Below are 17,730 nucleotides of genomic sequence, written 5' to 3' on the forward strand. Positions count from 1 at the left end.
CACTGGAAATATAAAAATAATAATTATGGGCCCCGTCCACCAAGTTTACGTGTACTACATTTATATATTTTTACATATCATTCCTACGTATACGGGCCTGCTTAATATTATTTGTATCACAGCAATATGTCATATATTGTAAACATCTGTTTCCACGTAATCGACTCAGGGCCCAGTAGTGTGTCAAGTTATCTTTATGACTCACCGAACTCGTGATCGTGTCTTTTGTTTAACTTCTGTGCTGGTCAATAAACCGAGAGTAGGAAATAATCAGAAGACTATTTTAAGCGAGCACGCGCGCTTCCACGAAAAGAAAACATATTACAATTATTTCATAATAAAGAGTGTACTATACCAAATAAAATCCCATAGGCGACGATGTTAACGTTTGTGTTTAAAAACATTATATGCAATGTATCAACCAAACTATGACCCAAACATATTAGTACTGCAACCACTACCTCCAAGTATTAACTGAAGAAAATGGTACCTTTCATGGCTCATTTTCGGTATAACCAGATATTTTTACAACACCCCTAGTTTCGCACAAAATTTGAGTACCTTTTTTTTACAGGAACTCCATACATGTTTCAGGCACAAGGCTATTCGACACAATGATATTAGATGAAATAAAATTGCATACATTTTTGCCCAGATTAAACTAATCTTTTTTACGACCAAGACACTCACATTTATTATCAATCGGGACTTGTGATTTTAACTTCTCTATCAAAGGTTCCGTACACCTCGAACTTTGACCCAACCGGAAGTTATTTGGCTTAGTACTACCTACAGGCTGAGGCGTATTTACCATACACGCAGTGTTTCTACTCGGTTGAAATATTCTTCTTGTGTTTCTAGGAGTTACGCAATTGTCCCCAAGCTGTGAGTATATATAACATAATATTTATCTCAGGTAGGCCTATCTTCTTCTGCTAGAAACAGGATAGGACAAGAAGACCCCAACCAAATCTACCTGTCTGACCTAAAATGCGGATCTCGGGACTGATTTTTTTCCTTTCTGGAAGCCACAACCAGTGGCGGATCCAGAAAATCCATTTAGGAGCTGGGAAGGGGTCCAGTGACATGAGATGGAATGCCAAGGGAACTTTGGGGGAGGTTTGGAGGAGGTCGTAAAAAATAAAAATTAATATATAATAAAATTATAACTATCGCAAAATTTAGGCAAAATCCGCCTCTGACAACCTGAAATCTAAGGGTACCAAAAATACTTAATAGAATTGTAGAAAAGAAGTTGTGAAAGTGTTAATTATCAATACACGCACACGCACGCACACACACACACACACACACACGCACGCACACACACCGGTCTTGGTTTTTAATATGTATTTTATACTGAATCATGAAGTCATCCCATTCTGGTCTATAATGACCCATATAGTTTATAAACATAACATTGTTCAACAAATTACGTAAATCAGTGGCTATACCAGCTAGGAATGTGTTTTTAATGTTTAACCCTATGATCTGGGGCTCACAGAGCATGGAACTAATATTTTGAAGATCTTAAGAGCACGAGACATTGTCCCACCCCCACCCAGTGATGGAGCAAAACCACAAATTCGAGCAAAAAGTATACAAATATTCGGGCAAAATGTGCTAACCTGAACACTTTTTACCATTTATTTCCATCTACCTATTTATTCTACGCTCAAAATTAGTTGTAATCCATGTAAAACTGCGTAGAGATTCGTTTTAACCCTATATAGCTGTTGCTGGTTGATAGTAATGCTAATATGAATACATGTTGTTACCTAGATTCGGACATTTCCGTTTAATTCTTTAACCACCCTAGATATCCCTGTGTCCGTCTGATATTCCATTGTTATGAACTCACTGAAGCCAAAATTAGTTTTGGCTAATAAGTCCTGGTACGTTGCCTGTGAGTTGGCTAAACTGACTACCTCCTCGAAACTCTTGACCTATCATACAGGTATTTTAAGAAGTCAGATACCCCTCCACCCAACCTCTGAAATCATAGACATTTTCCAATAGTATACCATTCTGTACTGAACTCTCTTTGCCAGCTCAACTCCAACTGCTTGAGTGGCCTTCAGCACCACTGATTTACCAATGGCATTGAACATGCATACCTTTGCTCGTTACCCCCACCCGCATGATGAAATATGTGTGGCATGGAATGATCACTAACAACGACATGTTCTTCATGACAGACTCCACCATTAACTCACAATGCACCCAAACCGGGCAACCGAGTCCGGTGGTAAGCCAACCTGTTCCAAACTGTCACATTTGCCACTCCAGACGACTATCCGATTGGCCCGAAAACTATTGCGATAATTTATTCTCCTATGGTCAACATACCTTTGTACAAGTCTAATGGCGTCCAGCAAGCTCTAAAATATAGAGGACCAACAACATATCCTCCTAACTCTCAGAGTTCCAACCAACCAAGGTCAACCGGACCAGGGCCCCGTTCCACGATGCGATCTTAGTCCTAAGATTACCGTAAGCACATAGCTACCCTTTGCATTAAAGTTAATCTTAGAGCTAAGATCGCTTCGTGGAACGGGGCCCAGGGCAACAACTCACGACCCGCCATATATAGTGACTGAATGGTCAAGATTGAGTTCAACTTTCAACCTTTCCCATATTTACAGAATAATTTCTTCCCCGAGTTCTACTCTGGTCTCCACCCACTACCTGTACTGGTAACAAGGATACTGGGCGAATACTCATTGGTTTAGGCCTGATCATTGGTGTACAAAGTGCGATGAACTATCTACCTCTAAATGTACAGCACTCTTCAACCCCCCACCCCAGGACAAACCTGAGGCAGCGCACATCCCATAGATGGGGATGTCTAACCTTCTATTTACCTACATCTACCGTCATCATCAGAGATAGTACCCACAACTGAGCTACCCCTGATATCTCCCATTACCACATCAAAGGTTTCATCTGCCCTGTTGTTCTATCAGTGTATCTTCGACCCCTGTTGAAACTACTCTCTCCTCAGCAACATCACTTGTCGTAGTGACTTCTATGCCTACGGACCCTGAACACGACTACCAGACAGGATAAAAACGTTCTACAGCTGTAATGTTGAAATGATTTGAAGTGTAATTTAAGGGTACGAAAAATTGAGAATTTTAGTTCTTTTTTTGTGTGATTAATTGTATATGTTTGCTGTTTTACATCATAGAGGACATGAATACTGAACACATAAAAAAATCTAATACAATGATGTCATTGATTTTTTTCTTAACATTTGAGAAAATCATGCCAACGTGTACCAGTACCAGTATCGAAGCCGTTAGCTGCAGAATTCCGATTCCCGTCGGTGAGTCCATTGGGCTAGTTCTCGTTCCAGCCAGTGCATCACGACTGGTATATCAAAGGTCGTGGCATATGCTGTCCTATCTGTGTTACAAATGGAAACGTGTAGCGGGCTTCTCTAAGACTACATGACAAAATTACAAAATGTTTGACATCCAATAGCCAATGATTAATAAATCAATGTGCTCTAGTGGTGTCGTTAAACAAAACAAACGTTAACTTTATCTGTTGAAGATGACCCCAGGTCTGGCAGGTCTTGGACACCGATAAGCCAGAAAAACGCTGAGGTGGAGCGCATTGTAATGGAAGAGTGACGGGTGACAAACAATAGACATTCTGAGGATCAGTGATGGATTAGTGAAATCCATCCTCCATGAACATTTGACTATGAGAAAAGTCTGTGCTCACTCGGTGCTGAGAATGAAGAAAACAATTTCGATGTTGGGAGGAGAATCTGGTATACAAATAAAATATATAAAAACAAAACAGAAATCAAGAATGTCAACACATTATCATAACGTTCAACTTCGGGACAGGGCATCAGCGATTACATTGGAAGTGCCCTTGATATGTTCAATGGTAATTGGGAATTCCTGCAGAAGAAGACTCCATCTCAAAACTCTCTGGTTGGTGGCTTTCATTCTGTGAATGAAAGTGAGCGGATTATGGTCCGTAAAGACCACCACTTGATGCACTGCCGATTTCACGTAGATCTGAAAATGCTTCAGCGCTTGTACCATGTCCAAAGCTTCCTTCTCTATAGTGGAATAGTTCACCTGGTGTTTGTCAAACGTTTTGGAGAAGAAACTTACAGGATGGTCCAGTCCATTTTCGTCTTCCTGGAACAGCACAGCTCCAGCTCCCACGTCACTGGCATCCACAGCTAGCTTGAAAGGCATTCGGTAGTCTGGTGCTGCCATCACGGGAGACGAGGAGAGCATCTGCTTGAGACGGTTGAATGACTTCTCGCATTCATCGGACCACTGGAACTTCTTTTCCTTCTTTTTCCGTGTCGCACGTTTTCCAGGTTTTCTTCGATAGGCATGCTGTCGAATCGGTGTAGCGTTGGGTTCCAAGCGCACATCCTGGCTTAAGGTATTGGTAACCGTTGGAAGGTCCTGACAAATGGAAACATTGTCTTGTATGAGCGTAGTCAACTTTTCTCGCTGGGGGTTCAAGTCTGCTAGAATCTGGCTGTTGGTTAATTTCATCTCTGCAGTCTTGACGTCATCACAGGAAATTGAGTGACTCTCAATTTGGACCGGTAACTCTGGAACTATCGGCAGTCTGTCAAAATAACCTTTTAGCAAATTGATGTGACAATACCTACTTTCCTTAACCCTATCAGGAGTGTTTATCACATACCCTGTCTCATTAACCCGTTTGTGCACAACATAGGGCCCGAAATACCTGTTCTGCAATGAACCCCGTTTAATGGGAAGGTACAGCAGCACCTTATCCCCTGGTTTAAATTCCCGACTCCTAGTCTTCCTATCAAACACTGATTTTATTTTGCTCTGAGCATGGCTCAGTTGCTTCCTAGCCTTCCTATCTCTAACTCTCTTATTCATTAATACTCCCTTGTCCATATCATATCCTGACATCTGATCCTCCTTCTCACCCTCTGTTAACAATGTAGTGCGAGCTGCCAACAAATTTTGATCAGCCCCCTGCTCTAGAATTAACTCTTGTCTATTACAAGGTAAGGCCCCTCTATCAAACACAACTGGTTCATTTACCCTCTGCGGGAGGTCAACAGGTTCCACCACATTTAGTTCGTCAGTTGACTTATCTACCATTTTACTGATAACCACATCCACTCCAATTTCATGGCTCACACAAGTATCAGACAAATCACAAATATCCTCTGGGTCTCGTGTTACCCTTCTGGCTATAGCCCTAGTCTTTACACACGCAGGATATCTAATCTTATCAACCTCACTCTCTTCTATTGGCAAAGTGCTGTCTTTAATTAACAATTGGTCACATTTCGGCTGACAACACTGACTTGTCAAATCATTACCCAACAAAACTCCTATGTTTTCAGCAGGCAAGTCCTTCACAACACCCATAATGACTGGTCCCGTCACAAACTTCGAACACAAGAAAACGTTATGTAACCGGACAACCATTTTTTCTCCAGTAACCGAGGTTAAGGCCAAACTACGTCCTGTATCTGAATTCTCAATACCAGCTAAAGACTCTTGCGTTATCAGTGACTGACTACACCCGGTATCTCTATAGATTGATATTGCCTTAGGACTCAATTTTTGTTTCACATCACAAACCATACCAGTGGACACATACGGGTTTACTTTCTCTGCCATGGGACTAACCATTAACTCTCTCGCTAGGTGACTAGCTGACCAACTAGATGACTCTCCCCGATAGTTACTTTCCCGGGGAAAACCTGGCTGAAATTTCTTCTTATCACCCTGTTGTATAGAGCTACCCTGTACTGCCTGAGCTTTGTGTATTAACACGTAGTCATCTGCCACTATGCCTGCCTCCTCTATTTTTTTGATATCACGATCCTCTAAATGAATACGTAAGCAAACTGGTAATCCATTTTTAATGTCCTGTAAGATCAACAACTCCCGTAACTCGGTATCTGACTCTACCTGATGAGACACCACCCATTTATCAAACATCCCTGCCTTCTTAGCCACAAACTCACTATAAGACTGACCATGCGTTTTTCTCAACTCGCTATACAGTAAACGATAATCCTCAGGTCGTAATCCATAAGCCCTCAACACTGCAGCCTTAACTAGGTCGTACTGACTTGCTCGCTCATCACTCATTGAATTATGAGCTACACTAGCCTTCCCCTTAAACTTAGACACGGCTAACAATGTCCACTTAGACTGCGGCCAATTTAGCTGCTTAGCGGCCCGTTCAAAAAGTTGGAAGAACATGTCTACCTCCTGATCGTCAAATACAAGCACTGATCTATAAGCCTCCGACATGTTAAACCCATTTCCGGCCTCACGTCTAACTTCTTCAGTATTCAACTTTAACTCATGTTGCACTTTTAATTTTGCTAACTGGAATTCTCTATCCCTATCTCTCTCTTCTCTCTCTCTCTATCTTCTTTTTGTCTATCCCTCTATCTTCTTTTTCTCTATCCCTCTCTCTATATCTCTCTCTCTCTTCTCTATCTAATGCACGTTCTTCTCTTTCTCTCTCTTTCTCTTCTCTATCTCTATCTAATGCACGTTCTTCTCTTTCGTACTCAAGTTTTTTAAAAGCTAATTGTTGTTCCACACTTAACTCATTTATCTCTATCTCTGGAACAATCTCACTGTCTTCCATAACAGGCCTATCACCCAAAACGTCCTGGATAATAATTGTCTTTATATCACCTAAGGTTCTAGCTGATGTTAAATCAATTTCCCGCTCACTTGCGATTTCAACTAACTCGGCCTTACGTGCTCGCTTAATCTCCACTACACTGAGCGTAGGCCTATCCAGCAAATTCTTATCCATGTTTAGGTATGACGCACTTATTATTAATTAATTTTCTAGTGAACAACGTTGCTACTTCTGGTTATTTGTAAAAATAATTTATAAAGCCCCCATTTACAAACAATAATTTTTTAAATATGCATGTCCCGTTTCAGATCCGGGACGAGCACCCCAATTTTCACTCCTGTCTAGGGGATCCTATAATACCCGTAACTGAATGAAACAGACGATTATCCAAATATCTCTCCTAACTGTATATCTATTAGATCTCTCTGTAACGGGCAGTTATACCCGCGTGGCTCGTCTAGGTATGATCAGAGATAAGATCTTATATAAAGTATATATTATTATAGCACGTTTAGTTCACTAGAAAACACAACAAAAACACAATACACTTTGGGATCTGTATTAACCTACGCTGACAAATGTACTGCCGCAGTAGTTAATTAACAACAACAAATAATAACAACCCAGAACTGATCACTTAATTAGTTAATCTCTAGGTGTCTAGTTTACACAATATGCTAATCACTTCACCGTGACACAACACCCACACATGTGATAATTGAGAAACGCTTCCAGGGAACTTAATTAATAAAGGAATTACAACTCTATTCCTAACTGGTTAATTTTTAATTAACCCTTAACTACTCATTCAGTAACCTTGTAATACAGAATCAACACTGGTATCACAATAAAGACAATAACCTACAGTTTCCCTAGGTCCTCTAGGATGACTGGTTAAGCTTTATATATATTAGAACAGTGAGCCTACAGTTTACTGCGTCAGATTACCGGCAGCACCGTCTAAATAATATTGGTATAATACAGTATTAAAATATTTAAAGTCACATCAATCACATCAAGGTTATACACAGAGCAGAAAATATATAATTACCAGTCCGGACGGACAACGTTCCCCCTGGAAGCCTTCCTATGTTTCTCCCCTGATATCTCTGAAACCCTAGCTATTTATCATAAAAACCGAATATCGCCTGGGGGTACAACGCGGCACCTCACGTATCAAGTGAATTTCCCACAGTGACCAAGACGGCATATCTTTCTTAGAAGCCTAGACTGGTCGTCGCCTAGTTCGCCAGCAGTACCCCGATCGTACCGAACTCGCGGAGGTATTACGTAACTACTGGCCACATGGCCTCAGCATCTGGTCTGGGTGTGTATTGAAAGAGCTCGACAACCGTAGCGCAGAGGTATTACGTAACAAAGTGCCCACCTGGGCTTAAGTGCATATTAGAACTGCACACGGCCCTCTAAAACAATTAATATCGCCACAGGCGAAAACAAAATTAAGAGCATGTTCCGTCACAGTAACCAAAGATGAAACACTTGAGTCCAAAAAACATTTGAAAAAGTTGAAACACGTCAATTTTCCAGCACCAAAGGAATTCAATGTCCAACCCAGTGTCAGCAATACAAGGTACACCATTCTCTACGATGCTGAGGGACTAATCCATATTGACTACATACCTCATATTATGTCCACATTAAAGGACAATATTACACTGATTTATTCGGGCGTTTTCGGCAGTCGGTCCGTCGAAAACGACAAAGAAAGCTGTCAACCACCCCTCTGCTGCTTCACAACAATGCACATGCTCACTCGACACTGGTTGAAAAAGGGGTTCTGCGAAATTGTGGATTTGATAAGCACTTCAGGTGTTAAAAAAGTGCTGAATAAAACTGGTATGTTGTATAAATTATACAGATATCAGTAACAATATAAGACTATGAAAATGAGTCTTGCTTGTTATTTTGTTTTTGTGGGGGGTTTTATATGAAGATACTCTTTAAAACTCTGAAATTGTTAAGTTATAGTGAATACATATTAATTTCATCCATCTGCAGGCCCTTTGTCACAGATATACTAATAATTAGCATAACAGTATGTTTAAAAGTATGGGAAATACAGATAACAACCGAAAGGCGTATGAGTCCGGTGTTTAGAACGTCGCCATGCGTGTCTGCTGAAATTGTCTGCCATCGTAATTGGCTGCTAGAAATTGGCTGTTAGAATTCGCTCGGTGAAAAAACAAAACACAGTTGGACTTTTTCCCTTTGATTCAAAGTGAAGATCGTTTCGAAGTAAATATTTCTTGGTCTCCATGAGCTCGAAATAGATCACAATACAGGCGACATCGTTGTTGTGATTGACTGCAGTCTGCAATTTAAAGCGTTTATTTTATGTTGCATACTTGAAACGAATGCGTAACGACAGTGACGTTTCGCCGTGAAGGCAGTGAAGCCATGTTGTGCTTCAAATTTAGATATTTTGTGTCGTGGATGGTTCCGATTTGTTGTTGTCTGCTTTGTGCATAAGGGACCAAAACCGTACCGGTTCTGCATAGGACGTTCCTACACAAGGCGGTCTATAGTATAAGCTGCAGTGAACGGTTACCAGTTGCCGCACAGGACGTTTGTCTACATGTGTACTGAGATATAAGGGGGAAGTCAGTAATAATAATAAAATAATATATATGTATATTTTGGATAATACTCCATTATATATATATATATATGTATGTATGTATGTATGTATGTATGTATGTATGTGTTAGTGTGTATGTATGTATGTATGTATGTATATATGTATATATATTATATATATATATATATATATAACGTGTGCATGTGTGAGCATTAAATATATATCAGGCTGCAAAATGACCGGGTTCGCAAAATCTTGCGATCGCGATGCAATATTGTAACAATGACTAGCAGTTTGCGATGCATGTTTTTTGTAACCAAATTGATCTTTGAATTGAGATTGCGGGAGAAGAACGCACTTAGGGGTGTCGATTTTCCGTGATCGCAGCCAAGGTAACTGATTCGCCAATGATAAACATTTTAAACATTTATTTCAGTGTACAACAACCTTCTCGCGTGTGTTAGTATTTCAAATAGAAAATACTGTCGGAATACGCGGAGGATGTTTGACGTTTTAACAAGAACAGTGACGTAACGTACTATTGTCCGAACCAAACTACAAAAAATTACTCTCCTACCTTTAATTGCCGTTAAATTTCCTCCAAAGTTTGTCCAGACACAAATCGCAAAAAAACCCACTACAAATATACAGATTCCACACACGAGACTGCAACAATGTCGCCGATATTGTCTTTGCTGAGATTGCATAGGGAAAAATACATGCAGTTTTCTGCCGTCTGCCATGTTGCCCATGTTGCTTGTTTATGGAATACTCTTCAAGAGGGGTGAAAGCCTCCAAAGTATGTGACACAATTAATATGAAATCGATGATCTCTAGTGGTATCATTAAACTAATAATAATAATAAAAAATAATAATATGACGTCATCACGTTTGCTTTTATATCATAACATGTTATGACGTTGTTAGATTAATATTCCATAAAAAGTCAAAATGGCAGCTGATACAAAATTACATGTTTTTTTCCCTATGCGTTCTCAGCGAAGTCGATATAGGTGACATGGTTATCATCTGGTATGTGGAATCTGTGTCATTGTAATGTTTGTTTCAAGATTTGTGTCTGGACAAACATTGGATGAAATCTAACGGCAATTAAAGGTAGGAGAGTAATGTTTTGTAGTTGTTAACAAATTGGTTCGGACAATAGTTGCTACGTCATCGTTGTAACCTAATTTGCAAGCAGCTATGACCTTGTACACTGAACTTGTAGCCTACCGTGCACGCAAATATATTATGTTCACGAATTAAATATACCGCGAAAATTGCGAACATGCTGATAGCTCCGCGAATTTAATTACGCGTTAACTTATTTCCGATTTAGCTTTGAATAATACCTATAGATACAAAACACATAGCGCATCGCATGCACTTTATTTTTATCGTCAAATTACCTGCCACGTGGTTTTATACTACAAGTGACACTCGGTGCTATGCATGAACTGTTTCGAAGTTGTTAACAAATTGGTTCGGACAATAGTTGCTACGTCATCGTTGTAACCTAATTTGCAAGCAGCTATGACCTTGTACACTGAACTTGTAGCCTACCGTGCACGCAAATATATTATGTTCAGCGATAGCCAGTAGTCAAAATGTCTGATAATTATTTTGACCGGTTGTCGAAGTGGTCGTTCGGTTTAACTTGTTGCATAAAAAACAGTCTGGCAAACATTAGCGACAAACGGCTGGCTGAACTCACATCTGGTATCTCGTGACTACGAGATTTCAGTTTGTTGTTTTTACACTGATTATTCTTATATTTGATACATACTTGTGGCTTCCGTTATTTGTAAACCTGAATGCAACCTATGAATACTACTAATAAATAGTATTTGGTCTAGTTTGTGATTTTTCAAGTTTTCTGCATCATGTATTATCAGACATAGGCCTACATTCGGACAAGACTAACGGCACGCGGACCGCATGGCGAGAATGTCTCGAGTATAATTATATCGTACGTGAAACTGTCATTGAAAGGAGTTCAGTTGATATTGGTCGTTCTTATTTTATTATTGGCAAAAACTATCGTGAAAATGTAAAATGAAAGCTTGATCGCGAATTATTTTAGCCGCGAAAATGTTTGCGTATATATACGGTATTATCGACTAATTAACAGCTTGGCGTTTTTAATTTCGAATTGCCTCGGCAAATAATGTTCCGGTAAAATATGTATATATTATATCGTTTAAGAATTGTCAATTTTCATAACAAAAATGAACACCGAATACGTTGGAATGATCAGCCAAATGAGGAATTTTTCTCGGGCTTCAGTCGCACTTTGGATCAGACATCAAATCAACTCAGAAAAGACTAAAAAAATCACTTTGAACAAGTTAGATGACCAAGCTGCTTAGCATAACCATTGACAAATATTATTCAGAAATATGTTGTACTATAAAAATTAAACCCTGACATTTCTATGCTATTTTCTATATAGCCAAAAAAAACCTAAGTGAGATTATCTGGGTGTGTGTGTGTGGAGGGGGGAGGGAGGAGGCAACTGTCCCCCTTGACCTCCGGAGGATACGGCCTTGTAAACAAGTGACAGTGATGACCCGTCACATGTACTGTTCTGTACTTGTTTTATTTTGGGGTAAGCAGCCCACAATACAGATACATGTATAAGAAATATGCAATTTTATTGAAAAGAATGTGTTTTATTCATGTTTACTCATTTTATTAAAGTGCTAATCAAATTCCAATAGTTGCTAATCAATTCTCCATCCAGTAGGAAAAACTGCTAATCAAAATTTTAAAAACAAATTGCACCCTGTATATATATATACCAGTAGTTATGACGGCTTTGTACAGGACGTTCCTACACGTGGCGGTCTAGTATTCTATATACTTAGATATGGTGGAAAACACATTAACAGTAAAGAAAATAAATATATATATAATACTCAATGCGTTCGTGTTGACACTGTTTATAGCTATGATAACCCTAGTATAAAAACGTGCATGAGTACACAGGACGGCACCTGCCTTCAAATCCCCCTTTTTTAAATTCTCACTTTATGGATATACATGTAACAGCAAAAAATCTCAACCCCCTCCCCATTTGTTTTGCTTTCCCCTATTAGTTTTGCTTTCTCCTATTAGACCGACACTAAGAAAAATGCAACAAAACACATTCTGATATTTAAAATATGACTTTACTGTTAAAACAAACTGATATGTAATTTCAAGTCACTTGTGACACTCAGATAATTGCAAACACTCTCCGTAATTCGGTGTGTGGTGGACTTAGTTTTTCGTTGTGTTGAAGTTCAGCCCAAGGACGATTTAGTCCATAAACTCTGTCTAAACAACAAGCAACGAGCTAGCTACAAGCTGTAACGCCTTGGAATCATGTTGTTCAGGAAAGCATTCTGTTATTAGTTCCAGCCATTATATTATAATCAACTGATCCGAGTAAAATCAGTCTGCATTTTTATCGCCATAAACTAATAAATTCCCAGTCAAAGGGAAACGACTGGTTTGGTATTTATTCTGATATTAAAAAATAAAAATCCTAAATCCAGGACGGTCTCATTCATGTAATTCATAAATTTCACAAATCTTTACAACACAAAATATTTCGTAAAGCATGTCCCGGATCCCCCAACAGATCTCGCTTCATTCGGAAGTTCGGGTTTTAGAATCTTGGGACCTCCCCCCCCCCCCCCACCCGAAACATTACACCCCCCCCCCTCCATAAACATTCTACACCCGCACATGCTAGGAATGAATGAATGAATGAATGTTTAACGACACCCCAGCACGAAAAATACATCGGCTATTGGGTGTCAAACTATGGTCATGCAAATAAATAAAGTGATGATCAACATCAATATAAAAATTCAAGACAAACAAAAACAGTGTAAAGAACTGTGCAAAAACATAAATATCACAGAATTTTACGGATACTGAATTTTACTCAAAACTTCAATTTTGTGCTGTATTGGCCATTCTCAAAGAGAATGTTACACCCCTGCACCACGGTGAGGTTACAGCACACGCAGGGGCACATGCTAGGTGACCCGTGAACAGTAAACCAGGACAGTAATGTATATAGAGGTTTTTCCAGCTAAAGGAAAAAGGGCACTTTTAAGTAGTACTAAACCATATAACTTCCAGCTGGGTCAAAGTTCGAGGTGCACCCATGTTTTGACAGAGTGGTTAATTCCACAAATCCTGTCATTAGTGATAAATGTGAGTGTTGTAAAAAAAGATAAAAGTTTCATCTTGGCAAAAATGTATGCAATTTTATTTCATCTAGTACCACTGTCAAGTAACCTTGTGCTTGAAACATATATGGAGTACCTGTAAAAAAAGGTACTCAATTGTTTTGCGGTACTAGGGTAGTCATAGACGCTACCCGTTACCTCTACCTCTGAAATGAGCAGCTTCACCCCCATTTATTTTTTGATTCAATTTAAGGGTGAGGGTGGCAGTATTTATATCCGTAGTGTATAAGTCGATTGATACGCTGCATGTATGAGTTATAGCGTCGTCTATGGGATTTGATTTGGTGGTATACACCCTATGAACTAAAACAAAGAGAAGAAAAAAGGTCGAGTTAAAAGTTAAAGTTATAGTCCTAGAGAGGGAACCCGCTACATTTTGTTCCATTAGTAGCAAGACTTAGATCTTTTATATGCACCATTCCACAGAAAATGTCAAGTTCGTATTTTTATAACTGTAGCCTACATAGCTCTTCAAAACAATTTCAGTAGGCCTATGCCATATCAATTTTATTTCTTGGTAATGTTTTAAGTTATAAAATATTTTCTTCACCTACCCACCATGATCTTGCACTCATGATGAAATCATTTCTCTAAATACTATTCTTAGTTATATTGATAACAGGGCCGTAGCATTAGGAAAGCATTATAGGAACTTAAAGAAAAGGAGTTTTAGACTATTAACTACTCAGTTGCCCCCCCCCCCCCCCCAAACAAAAAATCCTATCTAGGGCCCTGGGTAACATTGACAAATCTCATAATCGCTTTTCACTATCGATCGTATAGTTATTTATGTCTTTATATTGTTGTGCGTGTACCTAAGATGTTTTTAATCCCTGATATATCGCGATGTCAGTGGATCAAACCAAAGTGCTCCTTTAAAGGGGCATTCCCTGGAATATTTTTTATTATTTAAGCATATAGAACAGAAAATCCAGTTACGTTTGGTGCATATATGACGCCGCGCACCGCAATGGTTTCGCTACGATGGCTTATCTAGGTAAAAAACAAAGGCAGTATTTCGAAAGTGGGACACTTTTGACGGGCTCCTACCGATCTCGGTTTTCATTGGCTTATCACAAGTGTGGAATTCCCCAACAAGAGATCACGTGAGATTTCGCAATTTTTGAACAAATTTAACTGTCTTGATTGAGGGGTCGTCTCATATCTCCAAAACATATTTATATCCATAGAGGTATGGTACAACACCTTTCCAGGGGTCGGTGGGTGGGTGTTACTAATTATGTAACGCTCTAGGGGTAGAGGAAGAGGGTACTGTGTTCGATTTTTATTAATTACTTAGACCTAAAAAGGTGTGGTTTTTTGAAATGTGCGGTCAGTCTAGGATCGATCCCCATCGGCGGGTATATAAATGACCATGGTATGTGATATCCTGTGTGAGATGGTACATATAAACGATCCCTTGCTAAAACAAAAATGTAGCGGGTTTGCAAGGCGCGTGTGCAGGGATTTCAACAGGGTTGGGGTTGTAGACTGTTTTGAGCGAAGTTTATATGGGTCCATACTCCCCCAGAAAATACACTTCAATTTTTTGTTAAGCTTAGGCAAGTAAGGGTTTCGACCTCCTATACCCTCCCCCTGCACATGCACCCGATTCCTCTCTAAATGTCAAAATTACTAAATGTTAGACATCCAACAGCAGATGGAAGGAAGGATAGGATATGTTTTATTTAACGACGCACTCAACACATTTTATTTACGGTTGTATGGCGTCGGATGATTATTAAATCAATATGCTTTAACTTTGATGTCGTTAAACACCCCCCACCCCTAACTTTACCCTTTCTAAACTAAAGAATATTTATTTGAATTTGTCGATTTTAACACGTAAAATTAAGAAGTGAAAACGTTCATTGTCTACTTTAGTATATATATATTTAAACAAAATATATACATAATTAATGTGTTACTAGTATACAAACTAAACTTTGAAAGTTCTACTAACACTTTATAAAATATGAATTCTGAAATAGGAAGGTACGATTGTCGATAATACGTTGTCAAGATCAAAGAAAGAAGAAAGAAGTGTTTTATTTAACGACGCACTCAACACATTTTATTTACGGTTATATGGCGTCAGACATATGGTTAAGGACCACACAGATTTTGAGAGGAAACCCGCTGTCGCCACTACATGGGCTACTCTTCCGATTGGCAGCAAGGGATCTTTTATTTGCGCTTCCCACAGGCAGGATAGCACAAACCATGGCCTTTGTTGAACCAGTTATGGATCACTGGTCGGTGCAAGTGGTTTACACCTACCCATTGAGCCTTGCGGAGCACTCACTCAGGGTTTGGAGTCGGTATCTGGATTAAAAATCCCATGCCTCGACTGGGATCCGAACCCAGTACCTACCAGCCTGTAGACCGATGGCCTGCCACGACGCCACCGAGGCCGGTACATTGTCAAGATCAAACCGGTTTTAACGAAAGACTCTAGTACCGTATCCTCAACCGAATGTTCTTCGTACAGCGCAAGATTTCTTTTAATTTTTTGAGACGAACCCTACAATTTGAAATCTGCAAACGCACGTGTTAACTGAAACTGACAAGATTTGTTGTGCTTTGCCGAGCTATGGCGGCACAGGCGACGAATCAAACATATACTTTTGACGATCTCCGTTCATAGCGAACAAACACGAGTTTTTTAAAGGTGCATTTGAGCTTGTATTTCATATTTGTACATGATGTTATAATATGGTAACCAGAGAATGTAACTTTAAATGATCGCGAAGACAAAGAAAGAAATGTTTTATTTAACGACGCACTCAACACATTTTATTTACGGTTATATGGCGTCAGACACATGGTTAAGGACCACACAGATTTGGAGAGGAAACCCGCTGTCGCCACATAGGCTACTCTTTTTACGACAGGCAGCAAGGGATCTTTTATTTGCGCTTCCCACAGGCAGGATAACACAAACCATGGCCTTTGTTGAACCAGTTATGGATCACTGGTCGGTGCAAGTGGTTTACACCTACCCATTGAGCCATGCGGAGCACTCACTCAGGGTTTGGAGTCGGTATCTGGATTAAAAATCCCATGCCTCGACTGGGATCCGAACCCAGTACCTACCAGCCTGTAGACCGATGGCCTGCCACGACGCCACCGAGGCCGGTACATTGTCAAGATCAAACCGGTTTTAACGAAAGACTCTAGTACCGTATCCTCAACCGAATGTTCTTCGTACAGCGCAAGATTTCTTTTAATTTTTTGAGACGAACCCTACAATTTGAAATCTGCAAACGCACGTGTTAACTGAAACTGACAAGATTTGTTGTGCTTTGCCGAGCTATGGCGGCACAGGCGACGAATCAAACATATACTTTTGACGATCTCCGTTCATAGCGAACAAACACGAGTTTTTTAAAAGTGCATTTGAGCTTGTATTTCATATTTGTACATGATGTTATAATATGGTAACCAGAGAATGTAACTTTAAATGATCGCGAAGACAAAGGCAAGAAAATGCAGACGATATTGGCGGAACCCGTTTGACTTAGATACGGTTTTAACGTGCTCATATACCTTTATGGTTTCGAGCACGCCTACCCCGAGTCCGGCCGGTCCGACTCGGGGCAGGAAAAACCTAACTACTATAACAATTAAAAAAAAATTGCAATTTAATGCCAAAATAAAAAAATAAAATATGCCAACATTCATAACTTTTGACTGCGTCCTTAATACATATGTAACCCTATTCTGTATTAATAATAAAAAATTAATTGAACGCAATTTTAGATGGGGAGGTCTAAAAATATATTATTTACCTATATAATAAAATTATTTAGTCCCCAGAGGTAAAGAAGAAGGGTAGGGTGGTAGGCCCAGCCCACAGAAAAGTTATATTAAATTTAATATTCCCGCCACTTAGCTTAGTAACTTAATAACTATAACCTAACAAATAGGGTCAATTTTGAAATTTTGAATATTAACGCCAAAAGTATAAAAAAAAGAGAAAATTGGGGTAAATAAGTTTTGGCTGCGCCCTTAAAGAAAAATATTAACATTGCTAACCTATATAAATTATTAATATAATATAATTTCGGCGCAAATTTAGATGGGCTGGTCTAAAATTAATAATAATTATTAAACAATATTCATTAAGCCCATGGACTACTCCTGCTTATTGTCACTGCGCAGGTAACGTCCTTTGAAAATCCTTTCTTCTTTTACGCATTTGAGTGTGAGAAAGGCGTTTAATATAAAGTCAATTTCCGCTAAGC

The 17,730-nt window shown here is 39.3% G+C and overlaps 1 protein-coding gene across 1 annotated transcript in view; it reads left to right on the forward strand.

Annotated features, from left to right (window-relative positions):
- Nucleotides 1-806: 806 nt before the first annotated feature.
- The window catches only part of LOC121376476 (2'-5'-oligoadenylate synthase-like protein 2), a 69,809-nt gene continuing 52,885 nt past the window's right edge, over nt 807-17,730 (forward strand). Inside the window, exon 1 of the mRNA XM_041504353.1 lies at nt 807-885. The gene's annotated coding sequence lies outside the window, so the exon portion shown is untranslated. The remainder of the gene's footprint in view (nt 886-17,730) is intronic.

This window comes from Gigantopelta aegis, chromosome 6 (assembly GCF_016097555.1).
Source record: "Gigantopelta aegis isolate Gae_Host chromosome 6, Gae_host_genome, whole genome shotgun sequence".
Classification (NCBI taxonomy): Eukaryota; Metazoa; Mollusca; class Gastropoda; order Neomphalida; family Peltospiridae; genus Gigantopelta; species Gigantopelta aegis.